Here is a 21,600-nt window from a genome sequence, read left to right as displayed (position 1 = left end):
ATATGCTCGTTACATATGAATCCACACTTAAGAAGGATAAGCCAGCTTTCTTGGTGGGCTCCTCATCTTCTGCTAAGAAGGGGCCAAGTATGAAGGGCAAGAAACGTTCTGCCCCACCCAAGAAAGTGGAACCCGAGAAGAAGCAAAAGACAAAGGCTTCAAACGATGGAAAGATGTTTGCCATTACTGCAAGAAGCCGGGTCATTGGAAGCGCAACTGCAAGGAGTATCTTGAGCAGTTGGGAACTGCAAAGGGTATGTTCTATATCGAAATAAACATGTCACTTAATACAACTTCTTGGGTATTGGATACCGGATGTGGATCTCACATTTGCAATGATTTGCAGGTGATGACAAGAAGTCGCAGGCTTAGAATGGGTGAGACCCAGCTGAGGCTCGGGAATGGTTCCAGAGTTGAAGCTACGGCCATTGGAGATGTTTGTTTGATTTTGCAGAATGGTTTTAAATTATTGTTGAGAGATGTTTTATTTGTGCCAGATTTAATTAAAAACATTATTTCTATTTCTATGCTTGATAGAGATGGTTATTCTTGTAATTTTGTGAATGGGATTTGCAGTATTTACAAGAATGAATGTTTAATTGGAAATGGACAACTTGAAAACGATCTATATAATTTAAAACTAAAAGACGTTCCAGTGAATTGTATTGACAAACCGGCAACAACAAACAAAAGGAAAATCGATAGTCAAAACCCGGCAAACCTTTGGCACGCTAGACTAGGTCATATTTCCTCAAGGAGGATGAACAAGCTAGTGGGAGAGGGCATGTTTGATATGTCTGATATTAACTCTCTACCTACTTGTGAATCCTGCCTAAAAGGGAAAATGACTAAATCTCCTTTTAAGGGGAAACCTGAGCGTAGTCAAAATCTGTTGGATTTGATCCATACAGATGTTTGTGGACCATTTAGAGTTGGGACTCAATATGGCCACACCTACTTCATTACCTTTACTGACGATTATTCAAGGTATGGGTATTTATATTTAATGAAATATAAGTCTGAAGCATTTGAAAAGTTCAAAGAATTCAAGGCTGAAGTAGAAAACAAGCTAGGTGAAAGTATTAAAGCACTTCGATCGGATCGAGGTGGAGAATACTTGAGTACCGAGTTTTTGGACTATCTAAAAGAGAATGGGATTCTCTCTCAGTGGACTCCTCCTATGACACCACAGCTTAATGGTGTATAGGAGCGTCGTAATCGAACTTTGTTGGACATGGTTCGATCCATGATGAGCTTCACTGAGCTTCCACCTTCGTTTTGGGGCTATGCGCTTGAAACGGCGGTATTGTTGTTGAATAACGTCCACACTAAAGCAGTGGACAAAACACCATACGAGTTATGGAATGGCAAAGCTCCTAAGTATTCATACTTGAGGATTTGGGGATGTCCTGCTTACGTGAAGCGGACAGTGGGAGATAAGTTGGATAGTCGATCCAGCTTGTGTTATTTTGTGGGGTATCCGAAGAATTCAATCGGATATTATTTCTATTATCCTGCTGAAACAAAAGTGTTTGTTTCACGGAATGCCACCTTCTTGGAGAAGGAGTTCTTATTGGATAAGAAAGGCGAGATGATGGAACTCGAAGAAGTTCGAGAAGAACCCGAAATACAAAATAACGATCCCACACCTCAGGAACCATTGCTGGACACGCCTGCACCTAGAAGATCCGAGAGGACTTCTAGACCTCCAGTTCGATATGGTCTTCTTCTTGAAGAGGGTCAAGATGAACCCGACATTGGATGTGATCCAAGAAGCTTCAAGGAAGCAATTTCTGATGCGGATTCGAATTTATGGCTTGAAGCTATGCAATCAGAATTGGATTCGATGCATACTAACCAAGTCTGGACTTTAGTGGATCCTCCCGATGGAATTGTTCCAATAGGGTGTAAATGGATCTACAAAAGAAAGCTTGGGCCTGATGGTAAGGTATTGACCTACAAGGCGCGATTGGTGGCTAAAGGTTATACTCAAAGGCAAGGAGTTGACTATGACGAAACCTTTTCACCAGTTGCAATGTTCAAGTCCATAAGAATCCTTATTGCCATAGCTGCATGGTATGACTATGAGATATGGCAAATGGATGTGAAGACTGCTTTTCTTAATGGAGACATTAAGGAAGAAATCTATATGAAGCAGCCTGAGGGGTACACATCCATGGGAAGCGAGCATAAGGTATGCAAGCTTCAGAGATCAATTTATGGTCTAAAACAAGCATCAAGAAGTTGGAACCAGAAATTTGATGAAACAATTAAAGACTTTGGTTTCATCAAGAACCCGGAGGAACCTTGCGTGTACAAGAAAGTAGTTAAGGATGCGGTGACATTCTTAGTACTTTATGTTGATGACATCCTACTCATTGGGAATGATGTAGGGATGTTGCAGTCAACAAAGATATGGTTATCAGGTAGATTTTCGATGAAGGATTTGGGTGAGGCATCCTACATTCTTGGGATACAGATCTATAGGGATAGATCTAAGAGAATGATAGGACTCACTCAATCAACCTACATCGATACCATATTGAAACGGTTTTCAATGGATGGGTCCAAGAGAGGACATCTACCCATGTGTCATGGAGTTTCTCTATCCAAGTCTATGTGTCCCAAGACTGATGCAGAGATAGAGAATATGACACATGTACCATATGCGTCAGCTATAGGTAGTATCATGTATGGGATGATATCTACCAGACCGGATGTAGCATTTGCTCTGAGTGTCACGAGCAGATATCAGTCTAATCCTGGTCAGATGCATTGGAAAGCCGTGAAGGACATTCTTAAGTACTTGCGAAGGACTAAGAATATGTTCATGGTTTATGGAGGACGAGAACTCAAACTGGAAGGCTATACCGACTCTAGCTTCCAAAGTGATGTGGATGACTCGAAGTCAACCTCTGGATTTGTGTTCATGCTCAATGGTGGTGCTGTCTCTTGGAAGAGTTCCAAGCAGGACACCACAGCGGATTCCACCACTGAGGCTGAATACATTGCAGCATCAGCTGCTGCTAAAGAGGCCGTTTGGATGAGGAATTTCGTCCAAGAGTTGGGCGTCATTCCTGAATTTGTTGGTCCAGTCCCGGTGTACTGCGACAACACGGGTGCCGTTGCTCAAGCAAAGGAACCAAGGTCTCATCAAAGATCCAAACACGTACTGAGGAAATACCACATAATCCGGGAGATTGTGGAAAGAGGAGACATCAGTGTCGAACGAGTGGCCTCTGCAGACAATATCGCTGATCCACTTACTAAGCCTTTGCCAGGACCATTGTTTGACAAACATCGCGAAGCAATGGGTCTACGTAGTATGACTAGTTGGCTATAGGGCAAGTGGGAGATTGTAAGAGTGGGTGCCCAGTGAGCCAACTGTGTGGCTATGGGTTTTGTTGACTCTTTGTATAAACAATCTTTTGTTTAATATTATTTACACTTTTATGGCAATGACTTTATATTACTTCATATTGTTATATTGTGATATACTATTGTTGTTTTGATAAAGACCTTGAATATACTATAGTGTATGTAAGATGTGGTAGAACATGGAGATGTCTATCATGAAATACATCTTATAGTCACTGTATATTCTAAAACCGTTCCTAGTCGATTGAGCCGTCCGATAATAAGGATAAGGATCGCTCGAGTTTGAGACTAGCATTTGCGATGCGGAGTACCACGTTTCATTGGTAGGGAACATGGAGATGTTCGAAGCATGCAAATGGATATTCATAGGATGAATAGTCGAACTACCCTATCCGGACTTTCCAAGTGGTTATCACTTATCGAGTGGAAAAAGTCCGCGGTTTTGGTTGTACACCATTAGTCCTTACGACTTGAAACATCATGGAGACTCTATATGCTAGTACTGTGCTTTGACTCGTTTACCGACTCTGAGGGGGTCATCAGGTGTCGAGATTGGGTACAGTTACGACACATATAGGAGTCAATGCATTGTTGTCAAGGATTCACCACATACTTGCGAGTGTGGATATCCTATGCGATCTGAGGAGATATTAGTGTGACAAATCTCTGGCCAGAGTACTTGATGTGATTTAAGAAATGGTTTCTTAGTAGCACATGCGATGTCACTAATTTGATCTTCAAGATGCATAGCATAGTTATCGAATCTTGAGCGACTCTCGATATACCAATGGTTGTTGATTCGATCGGGATATATGGATGAAGGGACCGTACTGTACGCTAACCAAAATCTACTGGTTCTTGTAGGCACTATCAGTGATACCTAGGGAATCATGGGGCGATGTTGCTAGGCGCTTTACCATGATTCGTTGGGCAAGTCGGAAAGTGTTGTTCCGAGTCACAAGGAGTTGTGAGCCCACGGCTAGCTGTATCCCTGAACCATTGAGGGTCACACAGTGTAATGGAGTTTTAATCCCCGTTGAGATAGTTAAATTTAAAGAGTTAAATTTAATGAACTAAGGAGTTGGACTTCTTAAATAAGAGTAAGGGAGTAGGATTTCCTAAAATGACATAGGGATGGACATTTTTGGAAACCACTGAATTCGGATTCAGGAAAATTTATTTTGACTTTAAAACGTGCAGAAATGGTTTCTGTGCACATTGGTGAAATCGTTTCATCAATCGGAGTCACGATGAATTTTATATTAATTTCTGAACGAGTGGGCTTTGCTTGTCGGGCCCCAGCTTATGACTAATGGGCCCTAAGGTGTTAGTGGCCTGCATTATAAATAAGTTATTTCAGTACAGAAATTACACACAACAGGTCATAATTTTTGAGACAGGATTTTCGAAACCCTACCCCTCTCAAAACGTTTTCGGCCGACCCCTCCCCTCTGCCCGAGAAAATTCCGGTCTGTGATTTTGAATCGCAGTAAGGAATAACGAATCAAATTCGTGTATTCTCTTCGCAGAAAACTTCTGATAGATTTTCTAGTGCAATCTATCAGAGGGATTAAACCTCTGTTCGTGGACCTGATTGAAGGCGTTCATCGGCTCCAGGGAGAGACAACAAGAGCAGAATTGTTCTGTTGGTGTCCATTAATCTCGTTGCGAGATTTGAGGTAAAATTTATTTAATTGTTATCTAAATTTTACACACACGTAATTCAATCGATGAACGGTTGATACCCATACCATGGAAACGTTCCATGAAAAATTTTTAAACTTCCGCTGCACCGGGTATCAATCGTAATTGGTCTGGGAACTCGCCAGTTTTCCAACAGTTCGCACCTCACATCACAGAAAACGAAGAAGCCAAGGCCGATCATTTCATCAACGGCTTGAATCCTGAGATTTTCACTTTGGTCCGGGAGACCCAATAACTTCGCAAATGCTATGGATCAGGCAAAGGGAGCCAAAGCTAGACTTTTGATGCAGCGAGGAAATCTGTTAGCTCCTCAGAAACAGCAGAGATCCTTTCAAAATCAGCCTGTTCAGTTTTAGACTCAGCAGTCTCAGTATCAGTACCAAACTTCTCAGCAGTCGAATTAGTCTCAGAGGGTGGAGGGAGGTAACAGTGGCAGAAACAGACGAGATCAGTATAGACCGAAAGGGAAGCAATTTAAGAAGCCTGAGATCAGTTCATCGAGTTCCAGTGGCTCTAGACAGTTCAGTTCTGGGCAGAGTTTAGGGTTTTCAGGAGCATCGTGCAGTAAGTGTGGAGGCCGTCACCCAAGTGATCAGTGTCGAGGCGTGTTTGGTAGTTGTAATATCTGCCAGTAGCCGGGTCACTTTGCTAGAGTCTGTCCCCAGCGGGAATCCGATAGAGCTCAGAGCGGCAATTCTTTTTGACCGCCAGATCAGCCCAAGAGATCAGCTTCTGCAGTCCATTCTTTTCAGCCCCAGCAGCAGTCTTGTCAGGGAGGTAATCAGAATCAGAACCAACCTCCTCGACAGAAGGCGAGGGTGTTTTCTTTGACAGAGGATCAGGCCAATGCAGCTCCGAATGATGTGATAGCAGGTAACTGTTCGATTTTTTTTTATCCTGCGTATGTTTAGATTGATACGGGTGCTTCTCACTATTTTATTTCTGAGAGATTGGTCTTGATGCATGATTTATTTGCTGAGCCTTTATCTGATGTTTTTTTTATTACTTCACCTTTGGGTGGAGAAACTGTTTCGGTGAGATTGGTCCGAAATTGTGTGTTAGAATCTGAGGGGAATTCGATTGAGATAAACTTCATTGTACTTGGACTATCTAATTTTGACTGTATTGTCAGGATTTATGCTCTTACCAAGTATAGGGCGACAGTAGATTGCTTTCAGAAAGTGGTCCGATTCAGACCTGAGATAGCAGACGAGTGGAAGTTTTTTGGTAAGGGTTCTTGATCCAGAATTCCTTTGATTTCTGTGTTAGCCATGACTCGTTTATTACAGAGAGGAGCAGAGGGATTTCTGATTTATGCAGTGGATGTTCAGAGGTCTAGCCCTGAGTTGACTGAGATACCAGTGGTTAGCGAGTTTCCTGATGTATTTCCAGACGAGATTCCTGGTTTGTCGCCTATTCGAGAGATTGAATTTAGCATTGAACTTGCATCAGGTACTCAGCCTATTTCAAAAGTTCCTTACCGAATGGCTCCATTAGAATTGAAAGAGTTGAAGGAGCAGTTAGAAGATTTGATTGCCAAGGGATACATCCGACCTAGCGTATCGCCTTGGGGTGCTCCAGTGCTTTTCATGAGGAAGAAAGACGGTTCTATGCGACTCTGCATCGACTACCGCCAGTTGAATCAAGCGACGGTCAAGAACAGGTATCCTCTACCTAGAATTGATGACCTTTTTGATCAACTGTAGGGTTCTTCAGTGTATTCAAAGATAGATCTGAGATCAGTGTATCATCAGCTGAGAGTTCGCGACGAGGATGTGCCTAAGACAGCTTTCAGAACCAGATATGGGCATTTCGAGTTTATAGTCATGCCGTTTGGTTTGACCAATGCTCAAGCAGTTTTTATGGATCTTATGAATGGTATCTTTCAGCGGTATTTAGATGAGTTTGTCATTATTTTCATTGATGATATTCTAATCTATTCAAACAACCGTTCTGACCATGTCGAGCATTTGAGGATTGTATTGCAGATTTTGAGAGCTGAGCAGTTTTATGCTAAGCTATCAAAGTGCGAGTTTTGGTTGGACCGAGTTGTTTTTCTTGGCCACATTATATCGGGAGATGGAATTTTTGTGGACGTCAGTAAGATCGAAGCAGTTATGAATTGACCGAGACCGACATTAGTACCAGAAATCCGAAACTTTATGGGTTTAGCGGGGTATTATCGCCGATTTATCGAGGGCTTCTCTTCCATTGCAAAGACGATTACCCAGTTGACCCAGAAGAATGCACCTTTGTTTGGTCCGAGGAGTGCGAGGCCAGTTTTATTGATCTGAAGAAGAGGTTGACCAGCGCTCCAATCTTGTCTATTCCATCAGGTGCGGGAGGTTTTTCCATTTATTGCGATGCTTCTCACCGTGGTTTTGGATGCATTCTTACGCAAAGGAAGCACGTAATAGCTTATGCATCAAGGTAGCTGAAGCCGCACGAGACTCGTTATCCAATCCAAGATCTTGAGCTTGTTGCTATCGTTTTTGCTTTGAAGATATGGCGCCATTACCTTTATGGTGAGTCATTTGAAATATTTTCTGACCACAAGAGCTTGAAATACTTGTTTTCCCTTTCCAAGCTGAACATGAGACAGAGGAGATGGATGGAATTTCTTAAGGACTTTTAGTGTGAGATCAAGTATTACCCTGGAAAGTCGAATGCAGTTGCAGACGCTCTTAGTCGGAAGCTTTGTTCCTTATCTCTCGCTACGATCGGTGTCTCTCAGTTCATTGAAGACTGTTGTACTTCTGGTTTGGAGTTTGAGACCGATAGGAGATCCATCAGAGTTTTTGCGATTAAGGCCGAGCCAGAGTTGTTTCACTTGATCAAAGAGGCACATAGATCTGATCCGAGCAGTCAGAGTTCGATAGAGAGGTTCAGATCAGGTCACCAGTCAGAGTTTCAGGTCAGGGATGATGTTTTATTTGTGAATAGTCGTATTGTTATGCCCGATGTTTCTGAGTTGAGACAGCGTATTCTTCGAGAGGCGCATTGCAGTCGGTTCAGTGTTCATCCCGGAGGCCGGAAGATGTATAATGACTTGAAGAGTCAGTTCAGGTGGAAGCAGTTGAAGGGATACATCACGAGGTTTGTGTCCCGTTGTCTGAATTGCCAACAGGTGAAAGCCGAGAGGAAGAAACCAGGTGGCTTATTGCACAGTTTGCCTGTTCCGAAATGGAAGTGGGATCACATCTCTATGGGTTTCGTCACGAAGCTACCGCGTTCAGTCAGAGGTTGTGATGCGATTTGGGTAGTGATTGACCGGTTGAAGAAATCTGCTTGTTTCATTCCGTACAGAATGACATACCATCACGATCAGATGGCCGAGTTTTTCTGAAGATTTTTCCGTTCAGTGGCACAGTTAGATTTGGTAAGAGAGGAAATTTGTCGCCGAGATTCATTGGTCCATACGATATTTTGGAGAAGAAAGGTGACTTTGCCTATCGATTAGCTCTTTCTCCATCCTTGTCTGGTATCAATGACGTCTTCCACGTTTCTATGCTAAGGAAATATCATCCGGATCCTTCCCATATTCTTCGACCAGACGAGGCCAAACTCGATGAGACTCTGAGCAATTTCGAGAGACCGATTCAGATTCTTGACATGAAAGAGAAGCTGCTCAGAACCAAGTCGATTCCGTTAGTGAAGATTCAGTGGAGTCGTCACGGAGTTGAAGAAGTAACTTGGGAAATCAAATCTGATATAAGGCAGCGATTTCCAGAGTTATTCGATTGATGTGAGTTCTTATTCAGTTCTAATTATTATTTCTCTATCTTAGGTGTGTGATTTATCAGATTTCGAGGACGAAATCGAATCTCAGAGGGGGAGAATTGTAAGGCCCTGAAATTAATTATTTCGTGATTAGCGGGATTCCTTATATTATTATTAGAACTAAATTGAAGGGATTTAATTGAGCCGGGATTGAATTGCTTGTGTTTGGAGTTTCAGGGACTTGTTTGCAATTTTGGTTTCTTGGACTAGTCAACAATGATATATATTTTTGTGTATGTCACATCTCATCTCTCTCATATCCTTTCTCCTTACCCCATCCTCACGCCTAGAACCGAGAGCTCCATCTTCTTCTTCCATGGAGGTTTTCAAGCTCTTGTAAACTATTTTCGCTCGATCCGACCGTTGGATTTTCGTTCCGAGCCCGGATTTGGAATCCCCATCGTGAGAGCTTCAAAGTACCGTAAGTATTGCTCCGATCCCTCACGTTATAAAATTTGGGTGTTGTTGGAATCGTATGATTTTTGGGTATATCGTTCTTGAGCTAGCATGTATTGTTGCTTTGAAGACGATTTGGAAAAAGAACGAAGTTCGGATTTATTATGAATTTTGAAGCAAAAATTCGAAAATGGGGTTTGTGATTGTGGTTGGATTTGTTTGTTTTTGATGGATTGGAAGATGGTTTGAGTTGTGTTGATAATTATTATTGGTTTTTGATTTTTTGTTTAACCGTTTATAGCCGTTATGCCGTCGAAATCAAGTTTTGGATTATCGATTATATTGTTTCGATTTGTTTTCCAGGTTTGTTCGAGTTAATAGACTTATACCAAACCCGTATTCCATATTTTCAAATTTTTGTTAAAAGATTTGGGTTTGGAACAAACTTGGGGGCTTTAAACCGATTCAAGAGTTGAATACGGTATAGTATTTGTTCTTATCGACTTGAAATTTGTTTGGAAGAGATTGTGAATCGAGTTTATCCTTTTTATTTTCAAGATTTGAATTTGAAGCCTCGATTAAGGTAAAAGACGACATCGAATCGAATGGGGATGAATACTCGAGTCCGATTGATTCTCGAGTTCCAAAAATCACATACTGCATGTTAATTGTTGGTGTGAACTTGATTGATTTACTTTGTTTGCACTTGCATTCATATTGAGCCAAATATTTGATTCGTTTTGAAATTAGACGATTTAGGGAGCTATATTGAAGTGGCCTTGGATTTCGAGTTTTTCCAAGTGCTAGAATACTTCTTATAGTTGCTCTGAAGTCTAGGGTTTGAGTTGTGCGACATCCACCCCGAATGGGAGTGTTGATGGGTTGTTCGTAATGACTTGACCCCGGGATCCCAACTGAGTACCGATTGATATTACGATTATCTGACTTGATAATCCCGAGTTCTGAAGTCATGCATACATCCACCCTTATTTTGAATTATTGATGATTGATGCATTTTCATTTTGAGATGTTTAATTGTTATTGTATGCCTGTTTCTTTTACTTAGAAATTATATTTCTAACCGGAGTTATCCGGCTGTTGCCTTGTTTTGTATGTGTGCATGGTAACAGGTGGGGTAGGACCAAGTCAAAGATCGCATGGCTAGGTGGTCGAGTTGATAGACGTGAGGCCTTGGTGTTAGGAGTCAATTATGTTTTCGAACTCTTTTGTATTTTGAGTATTGTATAACTTGATTCGAAGCATGCTAGAATTTCTTTTGTTCGAGACTTCAGATTGAACTTAAGTAATTTAGGAAAACATGTGTTGACATTGATATTTTGATTTGGTTTGTATTATCCTCACCCCGAGTTGTGTATGAATTGGTTTGGATGTCGAAACGAGCTCGGAACCTTTTGTTTTCTGCTCAATCCCCTCTGTTCAGGTTGCCCGCGCGTGGGCGAGGCTTGACCTCGCGCGCGCGCGAGAAGCCTTGAGGGCTCGGGTTGTGTTGCCTGCGCGCATGCCAGACCAGCACCTCGCGCAGGCGCGAGGCCTCTGGCCACGTAGCCTGCGCGCGCGCGAGACGATGATCTCGCGCGGGCGCGAGGCTTTTATTTTTTAAAAAAAAAAATTTGATATGTTTTTCTTTGGCTTTATTTGTTTAAACCCGAGAATGCATTTTTAGAATTGAGGTCTCACAACAACTCATACTTGCATTCGTGCTTCTTCACGCAATATTGCCTTGACCAATTGCTTTGGGTTTCAATTTTTTGTGTTTTACCCGTGTGTTGTTTTCTTCTAGGATTAATTTGTTGAGTTTATTTGTTGTTTAAGTGAGTTTAAAAGAAGTCGATAAATAATTGGCTACATGGTTGATGAAAAAAAAATTGTGCTATAAGTGAAATCCATGACTATCTATCTATCTGACAAATATTTTTTTGAAAATGGAACCAATTGGATGAACAATTTCCTATATACTCTGTGATTAATACTTGAATCTGAATTTTGAAACATACAAACATAGAGATTATTGAGGCATTGTTTGAAATTTTTGGGCCTGATGTTTATTGAATAAATTTATCCTTAGTTGCCCATTTGAGCCTACACGTATATTAGTACTATGAGGTACAAAAATGCTGAATTTGTTGGAAAATCATCGTTTACTGCTGATGATTATTTATTCTGCACTGATTGAAATTTATAAGATTTAATTGTGGATTGAGACTTGTCTAGAACTAGTTCAAACACTCTTCAAGGCGAAATACGGGCATAACTGTGATTATGGATGATTTAGGCAATTTTTTTGATTTTCATTTGAGCCTTTCAAGCTACCCACTGATTTATATGTTATCTCTAGTACCTTGTTTGAGACTTATTGAAAATCGAATGGCATGCGTGTAAACGTGTGATAAAACCCTCATTCGTCATTGTTTCAAGGTCCTACATTGACTACCTATGAATAGCCTAAACACTAATTCCTACCTTTAAGGGAGTAATTTGAGCGCTAAAATGATATATGCTCCTAGTTTTTATTTGTGAATATGGAATGGTGTGGTGGAAGATTTGAAAAAAAAAATTAAGAAAGAGGTAGTAGAAAAAAAAAAGATGAAAAGAGGATTGAAGAAGAAAAAAAAATATGTGGATGAAAAATTTGTGAAGATAAAAAGTTGAAAAATCAATGAAGTGAAAAATAAGTGAAAGTGTGAATGAAAAGGAGTTGAAATTAGATTTTGAGCATAAATTACTCCTTATTTTGAATTTTTATCCTTCATTTGTAGCCATGAGCCAGGCCTGACATTATAAGCTGATTAAGTCCTATTGATCGAGTCTCAGTTGCCCAATATACTAGTGGAGAAGAGTTGCGAGAATTTAGCCTATGGACTGTTTATTGATACTTTTAATGATTATGAATTTTGATCGAAACACGCACACACTATTATTCTTTGCATTTACCTCATTGTGAGTGTTTTTGATTTTATATACTATATTTGATCCCTTGCTACCATTAAAATTCTTCATGATCTATGAAAGTGTGAATTGAACATGGATAAAGGTGTTTTGAAACGTGAGTTGCCGAGATTGTAAGTTTATGCTGTTATTTGGTTATGATTAAAATTTTCAAGTGTTAGTAGGTTGGATGGGATTGGATCTGAATTTTTGAAATTATTTCTGAGGCCATTGCTCCATAATATTTCTTGACTATTTTTTTGGTGATATGAAGTTTTTGAAAGTTATTGTTTTGATAGTTTTGCTCGGAACTAGCAAAAGTCTAAGTTTGGGGGTATTTGATAAGTGTATTTTATACACTTAAATTATATATGATTTTAATTATTAATTATTGGTTTCGAGCAGATTTATGTGGAGTTTTGTTGTTTTTGTGTTTGTAGGGAATTATGGAGATTTTATGGAAAAGAATAAGAAAATGAGATTTAAGAAGAGAAAAGAAGAAGAAAATAGAAGAGCAGTAAAAGAAAGAAGAAAGGAAAAGAAATAGAAAAGAAACGAGATAATCAAGATGGGCTTCTTATTGGGCTTGGATTGTTAGCGCTTCTTTAAGCGCTAAAGAAGATGAATTGAAGAGCAAAAGCGCAGCTTTCTGTGAGAGTGAAGAATAGGAGTCAGAGCCTTATGCGCGCCCGCGTGAGAATTCTGGAGCGGCCGCGCGTGATTGAAATTCTCGGTGTTTTAATTATTGCGGGAGGAAAAGTTTTTATTTTATTGGGCTTTTGAGTGGGCTTTTTCATGCGATATAAAAGGGATTCTAGAGCGTCAGATTTGGAGAATCAGCCGCCACAACACTTACACATATCAGAGACAGAGATTTGATCGTGATTTTCTGGAAGAATCTGGAGCTTTAATTGAAGAACGAATATGGAGATCGAGAGTCCGGACATGGCGTCGACGACGGATTTGTTTTTTAATTTTTATTTATTTCTGAATATGTCTGAATTTTTGAACATGATTTGTTTTATTCAAAATTTTATTATCAACTAATTTTTAAAAGTCTAGAGGTCAGATGGAACCTGGTGTAGACGCTTTCATGAATTGTTGATTTTATTGAATTGAGTTTCTTCTAGATTAATTGTTTTTATAGAATTGATTGTCTTTTCAATTACTTGAACAATAATTGATTTGTAATATTTATTTGAAATCTGGCACTCGGGAGAGGAGATTTTGAATAGGACCATTAGAAAATACACTGTTAATTATTTATATAGCTCCGGAGAGTGTATAATTTTAACAGAGCTTTTAAAAAAGAACATTGTTTTGAATTGATCATTGCAATTAGATACTTAATAAGGATATTGGAATTGAATTGTAGTTGATATATTTTATTCGGCACTCGGGAGATGGAATAATATACTTAAGTGTTCTTAGCTATTAATTAATTGAAATTCATGAAAATTAATTAATTAGGATTGATTGTTGTTGAAACCAGGTGAAATCTAAACCTCTAGACCATTTTTCTCTGATTGATTATTTCTGAAAGTTGTGTGCGTGCTATTAAAAACTCATTAATTATTTTATTCTGTAAAATTCTCAACTATTGATTTCTAGATAAAGTTTAGACTATTTTAATTACAAGCACTGAATATTTTTATTTTACTCTATGTGGGAACGATACTAGATTTTTCACTATATTAAAACTTGACACTCATACGCTTGCGAGTATTTTTCACAACAGATTTTTGTTCTATCTATGACTCGTTTGTTACAGAAAGGAGCAGAGGTATTTTTGGTGTATGCAGTAAATGTGATGGAAACTAGCCCAAATTGGTTGATTTTCCAGTGGTTAGTGAATTTGCTGATGTCTTTCCTGATGAGATTCCAGGATTGCCTCCGACTCGAGAGGCAGACTTCAGTATTGAACTGATGACAGGTACGCAACCTATTTCAAAAGCACCTTATCGAATGGCACCAGTGGAATTGAATGAACTGAAGGATCAACTTGAGGATATTTTAGCTAAAGGGTACATAAGACCGAGTGTTTCTCCTTGGGGCGCACCGGTACTGTTTGTACAGCAGAAGAGGGTCAATGAGACTTTGCATTGATTATAGGCAACTGAACCAGGCAACGGTAAAGAATCGTTATCCTTTGCATAGAATAGATGATTTATTTGATCAGTTGCAGGGTTCCACTGTAACGCCTCAAATTTATCTTAATTGAGATTATTTGAGATAATCAGAGATTAATGAATTCAAGAGCCAATTTGGTTTTGATCAGGGTCTATTTTGCAATTTTTGGATTTTTCAAGATCTAAAATGTAAATATCGATTTTAATAGATATTTATAAGGTTTTGAATTGACTCCATCACCTCCATCACCTCCATCTCGCCTTCTCCCTCCATTGTTGAGCTCCAAATCGTTTTTTCAAGCTTTCAGATCCCGGTTTCCAGGCGATCCGTCTGTTAGAATTTTAATCCGAAGGCAGATTAGCGATCACGGTAGCGAGAGCTTCGTTCTATTGTAAGTATTTCTCCAATCACTTATACTTCTATTTTCGAACGTTGTTAAAATCGATTGAGTTTCGGTTATGTTGCTCTAGTTCTTATCGTTTATTCTCAATCGGTTTTGAAATAGAGCGTCGCTCGGATTTGTTATGATTTTCGGAAGCATAATTCGAAAATGGGGATTTTGAGATGTGTTGGAATTGAATTGTTTTTGATGTTTTAGCATTTATTTGAGTTGTTTGCAATGTTGTACTGCTTTCTGTGTTTTCGGTTTGATCAGTTTATAGTCGTTATGCCGCCGGTTTGAGTTTTGGGATTTTTGAACCGTTTGAGTTGATGAACTTTGGCTATTAAGTTTGTTCGTCATTGTTGATCATCTTTTGCCTTCGTACAGATTCGTTTGAAGTTTGTCGAGCCCAGAGTTAGCAAAAGTCGATCGTCGAAGAGTTAGACAGAGCGGTAAAGAGTTTACCTTGAGCCTTCATTATTTTAGGTTGTATAGTTTTTTATATAACCTCTTTTGTAGCTTATCCAGACTTGGAACTTTTCGAATCAAAAGGTACAAGCAGACATCGTTTTAGCGGGATAGCACACTCAAGACAGTTGGTTCTTGAGTTTCCCTTAAAATCACATACTTGCATCAATACTTGTTCTAGAATGGGGAACTTGTATTTTGTTGTTTGAACTTTTGTTATATGGCTTAATGTTTTACGTTTTTTTTATGCATTCATCTCGAGCCTAAATATTTGATTTTCAGCGGGATGTACGCCCTTTTTGTTAGACGTTTTGGGGGCTATAATCGTGTGGCTTGGGTGTAGAAGTTCACCTAGTGTCAGCATACTCCTTGTAGTTGCACCAAAGTCTAGAGGATGGAGATACGTGGCACCACCTCAATCGGGAGAGTCGGTGAGTTGTTACGTGATCTCATCCTCGGGATCCCAAAAGCACAGCAGCAATCCCTTGTTTATCAGAGTTGATATCCCAATTTTAAATACATGCATTTCATTCGTATTAACATTGAATATGTTGTCTTTATTTCATGTTATTGACATATTACTTGTTATTGCATGTTATGTTGCTTTTACTGGGAATATCATTCTCACCGGAGTTATCCGGTTGTTGCTTTGTTTTGTATGTGTACTTGGCAACAGGTGGGGTAGGATCGAGTCAGCGAAGACTTGGTTAGCATCAAGATTGAGAGATAGAAGTGGGACTCGGTTTATAATTCGAATCAGCATGTCAATCTAGTTTATGTTGGAACATGTTTAGAACTCGAACTTTGTTGTTTATGTTGTGTCGAATATGCGAGTATTGAGTTATGTTGCATGTTTATTGTACCTCATTATGTATTAAAAAATTGGATTGGGTTAGCATGTTGAATCTTTTGTGTTGAGATTGAATTGGCCATGGAATCTGTTCTGTCATGCCCTTTTCTTTTTCTGGTGCAGTAAGGCACGGACGTAGAGTGTCCCCTTGCAAGTTTTAGAGTGTGCCTTTCTTTTGAGTGCACGGACCCCGTGCCACCTCTGGGTGAGGATCCGTTTGGTCGGGCAGAAACTCAAGTTTTTAGTGCATTGATTCTGCATGGAGGTGGTGCGGGGTCCGTGTGCCCTTCAGTTAAATGCACGGATGTGTGCACAGGGTCCGGGCATGTTCTTTTAAAAAAAATTTCTTTATTTGCTTTTAATCTTGGATCTTGTATGCTTAATTATTGTTTAATCCAAGATTAGATATTTAGAACCGAGGTCTCACATTAAGTGATATCAAAGCGATAAGTTCTTGGTTGAACTAGAAGTAAGCGGGGTAGATCGAGTCCACTTGTATTGGCTCCTCGCATGTGATTGAGTTATTTATTGATTATTTAAATTCCATGCGAGCATGCTTTATTAATTAAGAATTAATTGAATTACATGATTATGTGATTTAAATTATAAAGCATGGACTACTTGAGATATAACTGTTTTTGTTATCGACTTGTATCCGGAACTCTGAGAGGTTGAAAGGGCACCGAATTGTAGCGATTGAGATATCTTGTGTCCTAATCTTTGATTATCAGATGGGTCCTTGTCGAGTAATTAACAGAAACCCACCGCCAGTTACTCCTCTGAACGAACATGCTAGTACTGAAATTGATCAGATGGATGCCACAACAAAGCCTATGGAAACCTTGCTGAAGAGGTTTCAGTCTTTTAACCTGCCAATCTTGCAGGATACAGAGAATTCGGTTGACTGTGAGAGCTGGTTGGATGACATTGATCAGTTGTTCGATTCCCTTGATTATTCAGATGACCCCCGAACTAGGTTAGTCATTCATCAGCTTTGGGGTGTTGCTAAGAACTGGTGGATCACGACGAAGAGAGCTATGGAAAATCGAGGAACAGTTATTAACTGGAATCTTTTCAAATCTGAGTTTTATAAGCGGGTTTTCCCAATTTCGTACCGAAAGGATAAGGGAGCCGAGTTTGCCAGTCTGAGGCAAGGGAACTTGAATATCGAGGAGTACGTAGCCAAGTTTGATATTTTGCTGAGATTTGCATCGAACATTGCCGACAACGAAGAAGCAAAAGCCGGCCAGTTCATTAATGGTTTGAACCCCGACATCTTCACGTTGGTAAATACTGCTAGGCCTGATAATTTTGCGGATGCCATGAATCATGCAAAGGGAGCTGAAGCAGGTTTGTTGAGACAGAGAGGATCTTCGTTTGTGCCTCAGCAGCCGAGATAGTCTCAGAATCAATCGTCTCAATATCAGAATCAGCCATCGCAGTATCAGAACCAACCACAGAGGTATGAAGGAGGAATCAGTAGGGGTAATAGAAAGTATCATTTCAGAGCCAAAGGGAAACAGTTCAAGAAGCCGAGGAACTGTTCTTCTAGCTCCAGTGGCTCCAAGCAGTTTGGTTCAGGACATAGTTCTGGATTTTCATCTTTGTTCTGTAACAAGTGTGGAGGTAGACGCACCCAAGAGCAGTGTGTATGAGTCTTCGGGAACTGCAATATTTGTCAGCAGCCAGGACACTTTGCTAAGGTGTGTCCTCAGCAAGGTAAAGATCAAGCTCAGAGTGGGAGTTCATCTAGACCTACAGCTCAGCCTGAGAGACGGACTTCTGCGGTTCACTCCTTTTAGCCTCAGCAGCTGAACAGATAGGGAGGTAACCCGAATTCGAACCAGCCTTCGAGACAGCAGGCACGAGTCTTTGCTCTGACTGAGGATCAGGCTCAGGCAGCACCTGACGATGTTATAGCAGGTAACTGTTTGATTTTTGGTTACTCTGCTCATGTATTGATAGAAACGGGTGCGTCTCACTCTTTTATATCTAAGAAATTTGTTTTGATGCATGCCTTGCCTTGTGGACCTTTGCCTGCTGTAGTAGCTATTACTTCACCTTTGGGTGGATGAATTGTTTCTGTCAGATTAGTCAGGAACTGTGAACTTCGATTTGAGGAGAATTTGTTAGAATTCGGCTGTATTGTACTTGGGCTGTCAGATTTTGACTGTATTGTTGGTATAGATGCTTTAACTAAGTATAGGGAAACCGTCTATTGTTTTCAAAAGGTTGTCAGATTCAGACCTGAAATGGCAGATGAGTGGAAATTCTTTGGTAAGATCTAGAATTCCTTTGATTTCTGTGTTATCGATGACTCGTTTGTTACAGAGAGGTGCAGAGGGATTTTTGGTTTATGCAGTTGATGTACAGAAATCTAGCCCAGGATTGGTTTATATACCAGTGGTTAGAGAATTTGCTGACATTTTTCCAGATGAGATTCCTGGATTTCCGCCTATTCGTGAGATCGAATTCAGCATTGATTTATTATCAAGTACTCAACCTATTTCCAAAGCTCCTTATCGTATGGCACAAGTCGAATTGAGAGAATTGAAAGAACAACTTGAGGATTTGATTGCCAAGGGATATATTAGACCTAGTGTGTCGCCTTGGGGTGCTCCTGTTCTGTTTGTTCGGAAGAAGAAGGTTCTATGCGGCTCTGTATTGATTACCTTCAACTGAATCAAGCAACGGTAAAGAACAGGTATCCTTTACCCCAAATAGATGACCTTTTTGATCAACTGCAGGGTTCTTCTGTCTATTTAAAGATTGATCTGAAGTCGAGATATCATCAGCTGAGAGTGCATGAGAAAAACATTCCTAAGACCGCATTCAGAAAGAGGTATGGTCATTTCGAGTTTATAGTCATGCCGTTCGGTTTGACTAATGCTCCAGCGGTTTTTATGGATTTGATGAACTATATCTTTTAGCGTTATTTGGATGAGTTTGTTATTATCTTCATCAATGATATTCTTATCTATTCGAAGAACCGTACTGACTATGCAGAGACTTTGAGGATCGTCTTGCAGATTTTGCGGGTTGAGCAGTTGTTTGCCAAGATGTCTAAGTGTGAGTTCTGGTTGGATCGAGTTGTCTTTCTCGGTCATATTATTTCAGGAGATGGGATTTCTGTCAATCCCAGCAAGATCGAAGCGGTCATGAATTAGCCTAGACTGACATCAGTGCCCGAGATCCGAAGCTTTATGGGTTTAGCTGGTTATTATCGCTGATTCATCAAGGGATTCTCAGCTATTGCAAGAAGATTACCCAGGTGACTCAGAAGAATGCGCCTTTTATCTGGACTGCAGATTGTGAGGCTAGTTTTGTTGATCTGAAGAAGAGACTGACCAGTGCTCCGATTCTATCTATTCCATCAGGTACTGGAGATTTTACCGTTTATTGCAATGCTTCTAACCGAGGCTTGGGATGTGTTCTTATGTAGCATAAGCATGTGATAGCATATGCATCGAGGTAGCTGAAGCCGCAAGAGACTCGTTATTCGGTTCATGATCTTGAACTCGTTGCGATCATATTTGCTTTGAAGATCTGGCGTCACTATCTTTATGGTGAGTCGTTGGAGATCTTTTATGATCATAAGAGCCTTAAGTATTTGTTTTCACAGTCAGAATTGAATATGAGACAGAGAATATGGTTATATTTGTTGAAAGATTTTGACTGTGAAATCAAATACTACCCGGAAAAGTCGAATGCAGCTGCAGATGCCTTGAGCCAAAAGCTTTGTTCTTTATCTCTTTCTACTATCAGTGTTTCTCAGTTGATCGATGATTGTTGCACTTTTGGTTTGGAGTTTGAAACAGATAGGAGGACTATCAGAGTGTTTGCTATTCAAGCCGAGTCAGAGTTATTTATTTTGATCAAAGAAGCACAGAAGTCTGATCCGAGCACTCAGATTTCAGCAGAGAAAGTCAGATCAGGGCATCAGTCTGAATTCCAGGTTAGAGATGATGTTTTGTTTGTGAATAATCTTATTGTTGTGCCCGATGTTTCGGAGTTGAGGCATCGTATTCTCCGAGAGGCACATTGCAGTTGGTTCAGTATTCATCCTGGAGGTAGGAAGATGTACAACGATCTGAAGAATCAGTTCTGGTGGAAGAAGATGAAGAGAGATATTGTGAGATTTGTATCCCGATGTTTGAACTGTCAGCAGGTGAAAGCAGAAAGGAAGCGACCTGGTGGTCTGTTGCACAGTCTATCTGTTTCTGAATGGAAGTGGGATCACATTTCGATGGATTTTGTCACAAAGCTACCGCGATCTGTTCGAGGATGCGATGCTATTTGGGTAGTGATCGACAGATTGACGAAGTCTTCTTGCTTTATTCCGTACAGGATGACGTATCGTCATGATCAGATGGCTGAGTTATATGTTAGGAACGTTGTGAGATTGCATGGTGTGCCGAATTCGATCGTTTCAGACCGAGATCCTAGATTCACTTCGCACTTTTTGCACAGTCTTCAAGAGGCACTTGGTACTCGATTACATCTGAGTACAGCTTATCATCCTCAGACCGACGGACAGTCAGAGCAGACTATCTAGACGTTAGAGGATATGCTTCGAGTAGTAGTACTAGACTTTGGCAGTAGTTGGCAGGATTCTTTGCCTCTTGTCAAGTTTTCTTACAACAACAGTTATCAAGCGAGTATCGGTATGATGCCTTTTAAGGCTTTGTACGGTAAGAAGTGCTGATCTCCTTTGTTTTGGGACGAAGTGTCCGAGTCACCTGATTTTGGACCGGATATGCTTAGAGATATGGCAGAGCAAGTAAATACCATTCAGACAAGAATGAAGTCAGCTCAGGATAGACACGCAAAGTATGCAAATATTAGAAGCAGACCTCTGAGTTTCGATCAGGGAGACCGAGTATTCTTGAATATTTCTCCTTTCAGAGGCACTGTTAGATTTGGAAAGAGAGGGAAGTTATCTCCGAGATTCATCGGACCATACGAGATTCTCGAGAAGTTAGGCGATCTTGCCTACAGGCTTGCACTTCCTCCATATTTATCTTGTATTCATGACGTTTTTCACGTCTCTATGTTGCGGAAGTATCATCCAGATCCTTCTCATATTCTTCAGCCTGACGAAGCCGAGATTGACGAGACTCTGAGCTACTTTGAGCGACCGATTCAGATCCTTGACCGAAAGGAGAAACAGCTCAGAACCAAGTCGATTCCTTTGGTGAAAGTTCAGTAGAGCCATCACGGAGTTGAGGAAGCGACTTGGGAGACAGAATCTGATATGAAACAATGATTTCCAGAGTTATTCGGATGACATGAGTTCTTTTTACTGTCTTTTGTCCTTTATTCTATCTTATATGATTGATTCTTATTGATTTCGAGGACGAAATCTCTTCTTAGAGGGGAGAATTGTAACACCTCAAATTTATCTTAATTGAGTTTATCTGAGATAATCGAAGATTACAGAATTCAAGAGCCAATTTGATTTTGATCAGGTTTATTTTGCAATTTTCGGATTTTTCAGGGACTAAAATGCAAATATCGATTTTAATAGATATTTATAAGGTTTGACTTGACTCCATCACCTCCATAT

The sequence above is a fragment of the Henckelia pumila genome, chromosome 2 (genome assembly GCF_033568475.1).
Source record: "Henckelia pumila isolate YLH828 chromosome 2, ASM3356847v2, whole genome shotgun sequence".
Lineage (NCBI taxonomy): Eukaryota > Viridiplantae > Streptophyta > Magnoliopsida > Lamiales > Gesneriaceae > Henckelia > Henckelia pumila.
Note: the sequence above shows the minus strand (reverse complement) of the source record.